The following is a 14,609-nucleotide window of genomic DNA, read 5'->3' as shown; positions in this document are numbered from 1 at the left end:
AAACATGCCACATATAATATAGAGGAAAATATGGCACAATACTAGCAATTGTTAAATCTAGGTGATGAGTGAAGAGGTGTGCTTTATACGCTTCTTTCAACTATTTAGTATGTTTTGAAATTTTCATTAAAGTAGAAGATTGGGGAAGACATTAACCTCCCTATTAACCTGTTAGCTGGTAACCTGTTAAACTTCCTGCCTGAAAAATTATACAGGTGAGGTTGTATACATCCTGTTTGTTACTCTTATTAAACTCTTTCTGACACTGAGTAATGTTATTTGACATTAGTTTACATGTGATGATGTTAGGCTTACATGACTTGAGAATCAGTAACTCCTTTTTAATTTCAATTTTCATTTGGTTTCTTTAAAATGTATTTTTAAGAAACTCTCTCATGCTACCTCCCCACTCTGAGAACCACTGATCTATTCTCCATCACTATAGTTTTGTGTTTTCAAATATGGTGTATAAATGGAAACTTTCAATATGTAAACTTTTGGGATTAGCTTTTTCACTCAGCATAATGCCTTTGAGATTTATCCATGTTGTTGCATGTATTTATAGTTAGCTCATTTTTATTGCTGAGTTAGATTTCATTTTATGGATATAACAGTTTGTTTATTTGTTTGTCAGTTGAAGGGCAGTTGGGTTGTTTCCAGGTTTTTGTGATTATGAATAGAGCTGCTGTAAATATTAGTTTATGGGTTTTGTGTGAATGTATGTTTTCACTTTTCTATGGTAAATAACCAGGAATAGGAATGCTGGGTAATAGGGTAAGTGTAAGTTTAACTTTATAAGGAAACTTCCAAACTGTTTTCTGTAGTGGCTATACATTCCAACTAGCAATGTGTAAGAGTTCCAGTTGCTCCATGCTCTCTCCAGCACTTAGTATTGTTAGTATTTTTTATTTTAGTCATTCTAATAGATGTGTAGTGGTATCTCATTGCAGTTTTAATTTTTGTTTCCCTAATGTTGAACATGTTTTCATGTGCTTATTTGCCATTCACATATCCTTTTTCAAGTGACTGTTCAAGTATTTTGCCTATTTTCTAATTGTATTATTTATTTTCTTTGAATTTTGAGAGATCTTTATATATTCTGGATGCAACTCTTTTGTTAGATATGTAATTTGCAAATATTCTTTCCCATTTTGTAGCTTGTGTTTTCATTATCTTAACAGTGTCATTTGCAGAGCAAACATTTTAAATTTCAATGCAGTCCAATTTATTAACTTCTCCTTTTTTATCGATTATACTTTGGGTTGTCATGTCTAAAAACTCATTGCTCAAGGTTTTCTCTTGCCCTGCCTGGTGTGGCTCAGTGGATTGAGTGCCAGCCTGTGAACTGAAAGGTCACAGGTTCGATTTCCAGTCAGGGCACATGCCTGGGTTGCAGGCCAAGGCCCCCAGCTGGGGCATGTGAGAATCTGGTGTTTCTCTCACTCTCTTTATCCCTCCCTTCCTCTCTCTAAAAATCAATAAATACAATTATTTTAAAAATTAAAAAAAGATTTTCTCATATGTTTTCTTCTAAAAGTTACAGTAAACCCTTCTAAAAGGGTTTACAGGAACAAGTATAAATCACATTTAGATATGTGATTTATTTTGAGTTAGTTTTTGTAAAAGGTATAGGTTGAGGTTCATTTCTTAATATATCAGTGTTTAATTTTTCCAACATTTTTGTTAAAAAGATGATCTTTCCTTTATTAAATTACTCTTGCACTTTGTCCAAAATCAATTGCTGATATTTATATGGATATATTTATGGACTTTGTATTATGTTCCACTTATCTCTGTATCTAGCTTTTTGCCAATACCACACCATCTTGCTTACTGCAGCTTTCAAGTGGATCTTAAAATTGAGTCCCTTCAACTTAATTCTTTGTGAAAATTATTCTAGCTTGAATATTGTATATTAATTTTCTTTTAAAGATTTAATTTATTAAGTTCTAGAGAGAGAGGCAGGGAGGGAGAGAAACATTGATTGGCTGCTTCCCACATGCCACCAACTGGGGACTCTGTCTGCAACCCAGGCATGTGCCCTGACTGGTAATCAAACTGGTGACCCCCTGGCTCCCAGGCCAGTGCTCAACTCACCAAGCCACACTAGATAGGCCAAAGATTCTATATTCTTAATGATTTCCTATGAAGTTCTATCAATTTTTCACCACAATCAATTTTAGAACATTTTCATCACCCCCACAAGACACCCTGTACCCGTTAGTAGTCACATCTTGTTTTTTCCCAATACCTCCAGCCCTAGACGACTATCATTTTACTTTCTGTTTCCATGGAGTTGCTTATTTTGAACATTTTATATAAATGGAATTATACAATATGTGGTCCTTTGTGACTGGTTTCTTTCACTTAGCGTACTGTTTTCAAGGTTTATTCATGTTGTAGCACATGCCATTACTTCATTTTACTTTATAGGTGACTACTCTTCTACTGTATGAATATACTATATTTTATTTATCCCTTGAGTTGATGAAAATTTGGGTTATTTTCACTTCTTGGTCATTATGAATAATGTTTCTACAAACATTTGTGAACAAGTTTTTGTGTGGCCATTTCTCATGGGTATACACTTACAAGTAGAATTGTTGGGCATATTTTTATGTTTGACACATTTATGTCTTTATATTTAAAGTGAGTTTCTTGTAGATAGCATGTAGGTGGGTCTTGCTTTTTTAAAAAAAAACTGATGTGATAATCTCTGCCTTTTATTGGGATGTTTTGTCCATTTACTTTGATGTGAGTATTGCTATGGTTATTTTGAATTTGTGATCTTGCTATTCATTTTCAATTTGTTCCATTTGTTTTTTCTCTTTTCTTACTTTACTGCCTTCTTTTTAATTACTCAAGTATTTTAAAATTCCACTTTATTTCCTTATAGCTTATTAACCATAACTCATTGTTTTGTTATTTTAGTTGTTACTTCAAGATTTATAGTATACATGTTTAACTTGTCACAGTCTACCTTGAAGTGATATTATGCAACTTCAGATTTAGTATAAGGATGTTACAATAACATGCTTCCATTTTTTCCCTCTAAAACTTTGATATTTTTCTGTGCATTTTACTTTCACAGGGTACAAACCCCATAATCCATTGTTATTACTTTTGTTTAAACAGTTATTTTAAAAGACATTTAAATATTGGGGTACATAAGTTCTTTTGGATTGGTGTTTCAGGGTTCTTAGGATATAATCCTAGCAGTGGAATTGCTGGGTCACAAAGCAGATCCATTTTTAGCACAATTTACAATAGCCAAGTGTTGGAAGCAACCTAGATGCCCATCAGTAAATGAATGGATCAAAAAACTATGGTACATTTACACAATGGAATTCTATGCAGCAGAAAGAAAGAAGGAGCTCCTACTCTTTGCAACAGCATGGGTGCAACTGGAAAGCATTATGCTAAGCAAAATAAGCCAGGCAGTGAAAGACAAATACCATATGATTTCACTTTTAACAGGAACCTAAACAACAACAAAAAGAAACAAGCAAATTATAACCAAAGACACTGAAATAGAGAACAGACTGACAGTGCTCAGAGGGGAGGGGAGAAGAGAGGGAATTTCAGGGGAATTTCAGGGGAAAAGGAGAAGGGTTTACAGGAACAAGTATAAAGGACACATGGATAAAAACTAGGGGCAGGTGGAAATGGGAGGGAGGAGGGGAGGTCTGGGTGGGTGGGTTGGGATGGGAGTAAAAGATAGAAAATTGTACTGCAACAACAATTAAAATAAAATTTAAACAATAAAAGGCATTTAAATAATAAGAAGTAAATGTTAAAGGGTAATATATTATTGATATCTATATTCTATTTCCAGTGCTCTTTGGTCCATTGTTTCTTATTTCCATCTGGTGCGAGTTTCCTTCTGCTAGGAGGATATGCTTTAACATTTCTTGTAGTGTGGATAGCTGATGATCAATTCTTTCAGTTTTTGTGTGTGTGAATATATCTTTATTTTCACCTTCATTTTGAAAGATGTTTTTGTGGGGTTTAGAATTCTAGGCTGTTTTTTCCCCTTTCTCTATTTCTTGCTCCATCATCTTTTTGCTTATATTGTTTCTCATCCTTGTCTTTGTTCCTCTGTATATAACATGTCTTTCTCCTCCAGCTGCTTTTAAGATTTTTTTGTTTATTACTGGTTTTGAGCAATTTAAACGTAGCTTACCTTGGTGTATTTTTCTTCATATTTCTTTCCTTTGGATTCATTTGGTTTCCCGGGTCTGTGGTTTTATAGTTTTTATTAAGTTTGGAAAAATTTGGGCAATTATTTCTTCATATATTATTTCTATCTTTTCCATATTTATGGGCACCAGTTTCCTGTACATTAGACCATTTCAAGTTGTTCTGCAGCTTACTGTTCTACAGCTCTACAGCATTTTCATGTTTTTTCTTTGTGCCTTATCTTGGAATTTTTTTCCTGTGCCCTTCTTAACCCACCTTTTCTTCCATAATATCTAATCTGTCATTAATTCTATCTAGTGTATTTTTCATCTCAGACATTATAGTTTTTATACTCAGAAGTTGCATTTGGGTCTTTTAAAAATATTTTCCATGTCTCTTCTTAACTTTATGAACATATATATGTTACAATTGTTTTAAAACCTTTCTCTGGTACTTAAAAATTTTGAGTCTGTTTTACTTGATTGATTATCCTCCTTATTGGCTTCATTTTCCTACCTTTTTGTATGCCTGCTAATCTTTAGTTGGATGGCAGACATTGTGAATTTTGCCTTCTTAGGTACTAGATGTTTTTGTATATTTTACTATTAATCTTCTTGAGGTTTGTTCCTAGATACTGCTAATTTACTTGGAAATAGTTTTATCCTTAGGGGTTCTGCTTTTATGATTTGTTAGGTATGACTGGAGCAGTACTCATTCTAGGTCTAGTTATTCCCACTATTGAGGCAAGACAATCCTGACTGTTTTACCCAATGCCCTATAAATTGTGAGGTTTTCCACTCTGGCTCATGGGGACAGGTACTATTCCAATAGCCAGGTACTGTTCTCCCCCATATTTTCAGATTATTCTTTCCCTTATGTGTGTATGCTGATCTCTGTTGAATACCCAAGGAAGAGACCCCCTGTGGATCATCAGGATTCTCTTTCTGTGCATGTCTCCTCTCTAGTATTCTGTCCTATGACTTCAGCTGCTTTTATTTATTTTTAAAAAACATTTTATTTATTTATTTTCAGAGAGGGAGGGCAAGGAGAAAAAGAGAGAAACATCAATATATGGTTGCTTCTCGAGTGCCCCCTGCTGGGGACTTGGCCTGCAACCCAGGCATGTGCTCTGACTGAGAATTGAACCAGTGACCCTTCGGTTTGCAGGTTGGCAGTCCACTGAGCCACATTAGCCAGGGCTGACTTCAGCTGCTTTTATATCCAGACTCTAAGCTTTGTCAATTTAAAGAGTCTGCTAGAGTTTCTCCTCCAAGTTTTGTAGCTTGGAGACTCTCTTAAGGCAGTAAGCTGGAGCAATCATAAGGCTCACCTCATTTTCCCTACCCTACCCCCCATCTCACAAGGATTACTGTTCTTCATTGCCTGATGTCCAAGATCTTGAAATTCATTATCTCATGTATTATTTTGTTTTTGTTTCAGTCATGAGGATAAGTCCAGTCCCTGTTTATCTGTCTTGTCTGGAATTGGAAGCCTTAATTCCATAAAGGAGTTTTGGTCTTCTTTTCTTGTCATTGTAACCCCCATACACACACATTGTTTTTTGGTATTTATTTTTCTTGAGCTGTTGACTTTAGGTGTATGTTTATGCAGTTATACATGTTTACATACACACAGACACACGTTTAAAACAAGCCTATCATGGACTATCTTATTCTAGTCTAGGAATCTGTTGGCTACTGTACATTTTTGCTGCTGAGGGAACTGGGGAAAGTTGTGTTCATTAATGGAGTAGGCTATGAATGAGCCAGAGTGATTCTCTTCAGTTGTATGAATGAGGGAATTGTCTATTTTCAATGGCAGTGTTGTGCAGAGTGTTTATGATGGCACTGAAGAGAGATACAGACAAGATGGTAATACTGTAGTGATTTTTATCTATTGTGGGGAAATGTAGTAAAGGGTAAAACTCTGAAATGTCAGATGAAGTCCTCCCAGTCCACTCAGGAAAAAAGAGGCAAATAGTTCAATAGGAGGCAACTGTGAAACAAGGCATTGGAAAAGCTGAGAAGCCAAACAGTGTGCACTGAAGCAACTTAGTGATAAGCAACGGTAGGAAGCCACTGTCACCTCTAGGGATGACATGGGAGAAGGTGGCATTGCCAGAGACCAAGAATGAGGTCTCCTGGAAGGAACTGGAACCACTGTGGGGCTGCCTAGTGAGATGTAGGAGCTAGAAGGAGGGATATCTGGTGGGAGCTTCAGTCATATAGATCACAGAGCCATTGCCTGAGAGAAAGAGAGGGACAGAAGAAGGGGAAAAAGGGAGAGAGTATGAGTGTGTGCACACACAGCTGAGAAGTAGAGAGACCCTGGCTGCTTCTTTCTTCTTACCCTCTAGTTTCTCACCAGTGCCACCCACTGATATATCTAACTGGAAGTCACTTGGAAGGAGGCCTGGAAATGTATTTTACAGGAGTCACACCTCTCCTCTTCATTCCCTGCCTCCCCACAACATGTAGCAGAGCCATACAAGACAGAAAATGGATCTGAAGGCACATTAGCTTAGGAATGGCATGAGGACCTTTCCTCAAATTGAATACCTATTTTGGTGTGCAGTGTTCCCAATACCTATATATGGCCCGGAAGTGAGGAAAAAAGCTGTGTGGTTAGGATAAAAAGAACGAGTATCTCAGCCCTGGCTGGCGTAGCTCAGTGGATTGAGCGCGGGCTGGGAACCAAAGTGTCCCAGGTTCGATTCCCAGCCAGGGTACATTCCTGGGTTGCAGGCCATAACCCCCAGCAACCGGACATTGTTGTTTCTCTCTCTCTCTCTCTCTCTCTCTCTCTCCCCCTCTCTCCCTTCCCTCTCTAAAAATAAATAAATAAAATCTTTAAAAAAAATAAAAAAAAAAAGAACGAGTATCTCTATCAGCAGACTCTGAGAGAAAGGAAGCTAGGTGTTGAGGCAAAAGCTGGATTTACTGTGGTAATGTATGCCTAAAAGATGAGCTGAGGTATCTATGATGAACAGTTGTTCACATTTGAAATGTTAAGTATATACATGAAAACCCCACACCAACTATTTTGTAAGATTGTATCAATGCTGTTTTTTATTATATATTATTAAGGCAGAGGAAGTGGTGGTAGATATGAGGAGAGAAGGAAGGACTCTTGTTTTGAGGGGTTGTCAAATGATCTTCAATTGAAATATTTTCCTCTGTAGTTCTTAACTAGCTGGGCATTCTGCTGCACCACTGTTGATGTCATCCATGATGTCATGTGGGTGGTGGCCATTGACATTGCAGCCCACAGACTGGGAAGTCTGCAGGATCCCTTTAATGGTTTTCGAGAGTTCTCTAGCTAAAGATCAGTGCTGCATCTGTTGGGCAATGTTGACAATGCCATCAAAAGTGGTATTTCCACTGTGTGTAATTTTTTTGCTTCTTTCTATCTTGTGGTTCTTTGAGGGCTTTGATGATCAGGGCAGAGGCAGAAGGCACTACTTCCATCTGAGCCTGTCTTGTTCTGAATGGTTAGTTTCACTGTAATCCTCAGACCCTTCCAATCACTGGTTGCTTTGGTGATGTCATCACCAATCTTTTTTGGAGACAGGCCAAGGGGGCTGATCTTGGAGGCCAGGGCAGACCTGGCACCAAACTTCCACACCAGTTCACCTCAGGTATATGACTTTGATTTCAGTGGGGTTGAACTTTGGCAGCATGGTGGAGGCAGCTGATGTCAGATGAATCTGGATTCGGGGTGACCAAAGAAAGTTGCACCTTCACCCACTGCTAGCTAAAAGCTGAAAGGGAAGGACTCTTTTATATAGTGTAACTAACATAATTTGATGTGCACAATAATTACTTTACCAGAAAAATGGTACAAATTTCCATAACGATGTCTTTTGTTTTTATAGTCCCACCATAGCAATGATACCCTAACATCTCTAGGGCTTTTTTGATGAGTTCAGTCAGGGAAACTCTGCCTGTAGAGGATACCAATCTCTCTGAATCCATGTTACTTAGTTTTATGGCAATATTTATTCAATTTCTACAATTCAGCTATTGTTTGGAAAATTCCTAATTAGAGTTGGGGAATCTATAAAAGAGGACATCTGCAGGGGTGTATGTCAGTTAAGCACTTGCTGTGTTCTCCATCTCCTGCACCGGGGTGGAGGACCTGGTTGGGCCAATGATATCAGGTCAAAGGTATGACACAGATTTGAACAGTTTGTTCAACTCAAAAGGCCAAATGGATATCAAGCATTTATGTGTTATAAGAACAAAAAGTTAGTGAAAACAAGTTCTTTATTTAATTGGAATTATAGCTACTCAGATAAGAATATTAGTTATTTCAAACCGATCAGAAACTTTGATTAGGTACTAAAGTATAGGAATTTCCTATCTTTCCATCTTTTTCTAACAAAATGTTCAATGAACTGTTACTTAGTAAATTGTAATTTGATTGGCACAGTGTTTTAAAATTTTTTAAATTGATTTTAGACACAGAGAGGAAGCGGGGGGGAGGGGGGGAAGGAAGAAACATCAATTTCTTGTTCCACCTAATTATACATTTATTGGTTGTTCTTTTCTTTTTTAAAAGATTTTATTTATTTATTTTTAGAGAGTGGGTAAGGGAGTAGAAAGAGGGAAAGAAACATCGATGTGTGAGAAACATAAATTGGTTGCCTCTTGCACTCCCCCAACTGGGGACCTGGCTGGCAACCCAGGCATGTGCCCTGACTGGGAATCGAACCTGCAACCTTGGGGTATTGGGACAGTACTCTAACCAACAGAGGACCTGGCCAGGGCGACAGTCTTTTAATATTTCAAATATCTCTTCTTTGTGGAAAAAGGCTGCATATAATATACACGTATTATTGACTGAGTATAAATGAATTAGGAGGCTTTGTCTAGGAATACATGATAAAGATTTATTTGAGGGTTTTAGGATTTGCAAATCAAAAATACAACTAGGCAATACCCAAGAGTGTTCAAAAGAAGAAAGAAAAGCTGAGTGTTCTTACAGTAAAAAACACAATCTTAAGAAAAACGAGTCCTGCATTCTTAGCCTCTGGATTGGTCCGAGATGGTAATCTTCCAGATGTCTGGTGGTCTGGATAATGGATATAAGGTGGTCTGCACATGTGAACATTATTTCTTAAGTTCTTCAGAGGGTTATCTGTGTAATTTATGTATGTCTCCAGGCATTGATGCACAACCAAAAAGTTCAAAAGTTTAAGTCATTAGGCTAAAGTAAAATAAAATATATTCCTTATGCATTATCCCCTTTAGTCCAAATTAGTTTTGTCAGCTTGACTATATGGACTCCATTTTAAGTCTGCTTAGCTATACTGACTTCATCTTGTTTTTTTCACTGATTTCTCAGTACACTTGAAAAACTGAAAAATTGCCTTCTGATTTTAGCTCAGAGATGTACACTGTAGAACTCTTGTCCTTACAACAAGAAAAAAGCTGGACAAATTGCAAATTAATGACTTTTCATCAACCCAACAGAAAACTGAGATTAAGGGCAAATCGCTAACCCAAAATCAGGAGAGATACAGGTGCCACTGCAGGGAAAAACAGACCTGACCTTATGCTTGCCTGGAACGAACACTACTGAATGTCATATAAGCCCATAAGATTAAACTAGAAATTTTTAAAGAATTGCTAAAGGTTGGGGACCAAGGATACAGGAGGTTCTCACCCTCTTGTAGATTTTTCCTTCAGGACCGCACCAGGTACTCACAGGGAAGATCAGGAAGAGTTCTAAGAAAGTTTCTACCATGTGCTGGCTGGGCTATGTGAATAATAGCCACTCCCAAAAATCTACCCAGAAATTTCTCCCCATCTCCCTAAGGAAGAAAAGTCTTAATCTTCAAGAAAAAGGTTAACAATTGAGGGCACTGGTCAAAACCCATTGCAGCTGGGGAAGGGAAACAGGAAAACAAAGAAGCTCTACTTTTGGGGGAGGTCATGAATACCTGCTAGGCCCAGAATTATGTGGGAGGAGAATCAGGAATGCTTATGAAGACCACAATCACAGGATCAAGGGTCACAGTGACTACCTAATATTGGGTACTAATTGGAACACAAAGAATACCTCCATCTCCCACCTCCCCACTACCAAGCTAACAAGCATCAAATAAAAATAGAAATAGAAGTGATAAAATGAAATAATAAAAATGCTCAATAAAGCCTAGAGAAAGCATAAGAGAAAAAAAGAAACAAAGAACAAATGGAACAATTAAAAAACAGCTAACAAGAGAGTAGATTTTAATCCCACCATATCAGTTATCACTTTAAATGTGAAATATAAATGGTCTAAAAGACAGATAGTTGGATTGGATAAAAATAGAAAACACAACTGCATAATGTTAATGAGAAACTGACTTTAAAGGTAAAGACATATATATTGGGTTGGCCAACAGTCCTTTTAGTGTTTTCTATAAAATAAATTTTTCATTTTCACTAATAACTTTATTGATTTGGATATTTTGAGTATGTTGGCTATCTCCCGTGTGGTATAACATTGAGTGTTCTCAATTAATGTCTTGATTTAATTGCTGTTAACTTCGAGTTGTCTGCCCTACCATGGAGCATTGTCCAGTGAGAAATCTCCAGTACAAAACTTTGCAAACCACTTTTGACACATTAGATCAGTCACAGCACCTTCTCCATACAATGCACTTCAGTTGGTTTCTACCTTTCTTGAAATAATAAAGCATAATATGCCAAAAACTTTGCATATTTTTCCATCTTCTATGTTAAAATGGCTACACAAAAATTCACCAACTTGGTAAGTTTTTTTACTAAAATTTTTAAATATTATTTTTATTTAATCTTTATTGTATTTTTTCCATTACCATTTCATCCCCTTACACCCTCCTCCCTACAGCAATCACCACACTGTTGTCCATGTCCCTGAGTCCTTTTTCCTTTTTGCTCAATCCCACCATCTCTGAACCTCCCCCACCCCCAGCTATCATCCTGCTCTGCATCTATGAGTCTATCCCCAGTTTCCTTGATAATTCAGTGTGTTCATTAGATTCCACATATGAGTGAAATCATATGGTATTTGTCTTTCTCTGACTGGCCCATTTCACTTAGTATAATGTTCTCAAGGTCCATACATACTGTCGCAAAGGGTAAAAATTTCTTCTTTTTTACAGCTGAGTAGTATTCCATTGTGTAAATGTCATATAGTTGTTTTATCTGCTCATCTACTGGTGGACACTTGGGCTTCTTCCATATCTTGGTAATTGTAAATAATGCTGCAATGAATGTAGGGGGTGCTTATGTTTTTTCAAATTAGTGTTTGGGTTCCTTGTGATATATTCCCAGAAGTGGGATGGCTGGGTTGAAAGGCAGATCTATTTTTAATTTTTTGAGGTATCTCCATACTGCTTCCATAGTGGCTGCACCAATCTGCATTCACACTGAAAGTGCAAAAGTGCTCCCCTTTCTCTACATTCTCGCCAGCACTTGATTTTGGTTGATTTATTGATGATACCATTCTGACTGGTGTGAGGTGATATCTCATTGTGGTTTTAATTTGCATTTCTCTAATGATTAGTAACATTGAGCATCTTTTCACATCTCTATTGGCCATCTGTATGTCCTCATTGGAGAACTGTCTGTTCAGGTCCTTTGCCCATTTTTTAATTGGGTTGTTTGTTTTTTGGTGTTGAGTGTTGTAAGTTCTTTATAAATTTTGGATATTAACCCCTTATCAGATCTATTGGAGAATATATTCTTTCATTCAGTGAGTTGTCTTTTTATGTTTTCATGATTTCCTTTGCTGTGCAAAAACATTTTAGTTTTGATGAAGTCCCATTTGTTACTTTTTTCTTTTGTTTCCCTTGCTTGGAGAGTTATATCTGATAAAATGTTGCTATGAGCAATGTCCGAGATTTTGCTGCTTGTTACTTTTCTATGATTTTTATGGTTTCAGGTTTAACATTTAACATTTGATCCATTTTGAATTTATTCTTGTATGTGGTATAAGAAAATGGTCTAGTTTCATTTTTCTGCATTTATCTTTCCAATTTCCCAACACCATTTACTTAATGAAATATCATTAGTCCATTGAATGGGCTTGCTTCTTTTGTCGAATATTAATTGACAATAAAGGTGTGGGTTTATTTCTGGGCCCTGTATTCTGTTTCATTGATCTGTGTGTCTGTTTTCATGCCAGTACCATACTTTTTTATTACTATGGCCTTATTGTATAGTTTGATATCAGGTAGCGTGATTCCTCCAACTTTGTTCTTCTTTCTCAGGATCGCTGTTCCTATGTGGGGCCTTCGTGGTTCCATACCAATTAAAAAAATAAAAATATTTTATTTATTTATTTTAGAGAGGGGAAGGGAGGGAAAGAGAGGGAGAGAAACATCAGTATGTGGTTGCCTCTTGTGTGCTCCCTACTGAGTACCTGGCCTGCAACCCAGGCATGTGCCTTAGCCTGGGAATCTAACTTTGGTTCTCAGGGGCACTCAATCCACTGAGTCATGCCAGGGAAGGCTGGTTCCATACCAATATTTACAATATTTGTTCTAGTTCTGTGAAATACATATTTGGAATCTTAATAGGAATTGCATCAAATCTGTAGATTGCTTTGTGTAGTATGGACATTTTAATGATGTTAATTCTTCCTATCCATGAACATGGTACATGCTTCTACTTATTTATATCTTCTTCAATTTCTTTCTTCAATGTCTTATTTTATGAGTATAGGTCTTTTACATCCTTGGTTAGGTTTATTCCTAGGTATTTTATCCTTTTTGTAGCAATTGTGAATTGGGTTTTTTTTTTTTTTAATTTCCCTTTCTGTTAGTTCATTATTGGCATGTAAAAATGCAACTGATTTCTGGGTATTAATTTTGTAGCCTGCTACTTGGCTGAATTCATTTGTCAGTTCTAGTAGTTTCTTGGTGGATTCTTTGGTGTTTTATGTGTACCATATCTTGTTTCTGGAAATAATGACAGTTTTACTTCTTCCTTTCCAATTTGGGTGCCTTTTATTTCTTCTTCTTGTCTGATTGCTGCGGCTAGGACTTCCAGTACTATGTTGAATAAGATAGGTGAAAGTGGACATCCCTGTCTTGTTCCTGATCTTAAGTGGAATGCTTGTAGTTTTTGCCCATTGACTATGACACTGGCAATGAGTTTGTCATATATGACCTTTATTATGTTTAGGTATGTTTCTCTAATCCCATGTTGCTGAGAGTTTTTATCATAAATGGGTGCTGGATTTTATCAAATGCTTTTTCAGCATTTATTGATATGATCATTTAGTTTTTATCCTTCATTTTGATTATGTGTTGTATTACATTTATTGATTTGTGAATGTTGTACCAACCTTGCATTCTTGGAATAAATCCCACTTGATCATGGTGTATGATGGTTTGATGAATTATTGTATTCAATTTGCTAATATTTTGTTGAGGGTTTTACCATCTATGTTCATCTGGTGTGTTGACCTATACTTTTCATTGCTGTGTCTTTATCTGGTTTTGGATTTAGGATAATGCTGGTCTTGTAAAATGAGTTTGGGAGCCTTCGCTCCTCTTGAATTTTATGAAGTAGTTTGAGAAGGAGAGGTGTTAGTTCTTCTCAGAATGTTTGGTAAAATTCACCTGTGAGGCCATATGGTGCTGGGCTTCTGTTTATTGGGAGTCTTTTTATTTCTGCTTAAACTTCACTAAGTGTAATCTGTCTATTCAGATTCTCTGATTCTTCCTTATTTTGTTTTGGAAGGTTGTATGTTCTAGGAATTCATCCATTTCGTTGAGGTTGTCCAGTTTGTTGGCATATAGTAGGTCATAATATTTTCTTATAATCCTTTGTACTTCTTTGGTGTCATTTGTTATTTCTCCTCTTTCATTTTTTATTTTATTTATTTGGGTCATCTCTCTTTTTTTCTTGATGAGTCTGGGTAATGATTTATCCATCTTGTTTATGTTTTTCCTAGAACCAGCTCTTGGATCATTGATGTTTTATACCTTTTTTAGACTCTATTTCATTTATTTCTGCTCTGATCTTTATTATTTCGTTCATCGTACTCCTTTTGGGCTTTGTTTGTTGCTCTTTTTCAAGTTCCTTTAAGAGTTAAGTGAGATTGTTTATTTGAGATTTCTGTTGTTTCTTGAGATAGGCCTGTAATGCTGTCAATTTCCCTTTTAGGATTGCTTTCACAGTGTCCCACAGATTTTGGATTGTTGTATCCTCATTTTCATTTGTTTCAATGTATCTTTTGATTTCTTCCTTGATCTCGTTGTCACATTCATTGTTTAATAACATGTTATTTAGCTTCTATTCTTTGCATGGTTTTCAGTGTTATTCTTGTGATTGATTTCTAGTTTCATAGCCTTGTGGTCAGAGAAGATGCTTGATATGATCTTCTTAAATTTATCGAGACTTGTTTTGTGTCCTAGCATGTGGTGTATCCTAGAAAACATTCCACATTCA

At 36.5% G+C, this 14,609-nt stretch overlaps 1 protein-coding gene and 1 pseudogene across 2 annotated transcripts in view; one reads left to right on the top strand and one right to left on the bottom strand.

The window, feature by feature from the left end:
- SLC9A7 (solute carrier family 9 member A7) overlaps positions 1-14,609 on the top strand; it is a 181,981-nt gene that overhangs the window by 6,912 nt on the left and 160,460 nt on the right. The window lies entirely within an intron of this gene.
- Positions 7,312-8,168, bottom strand: LOC114504723 (annotated as a pseudogene).

This window comes from Phyllostomus discolor, chromosome X (genome assembly GCF_004126475.2).
Source record: "Phyllostomus discolor isolate MPI-MPIP mPhyDis1 chromosome X, mPhyDis1.pri.v3, whole genome shotgun sequence".
NCBI lineage: Eukaryota > Metazoa > Chordata > Mammalia > Chiroptera > Phyllostomidae > Phyllostomus > Phyllostomus discolor.
This window is presented reverse-complemented; position numbering and strand designations above follow the sequence as displayed.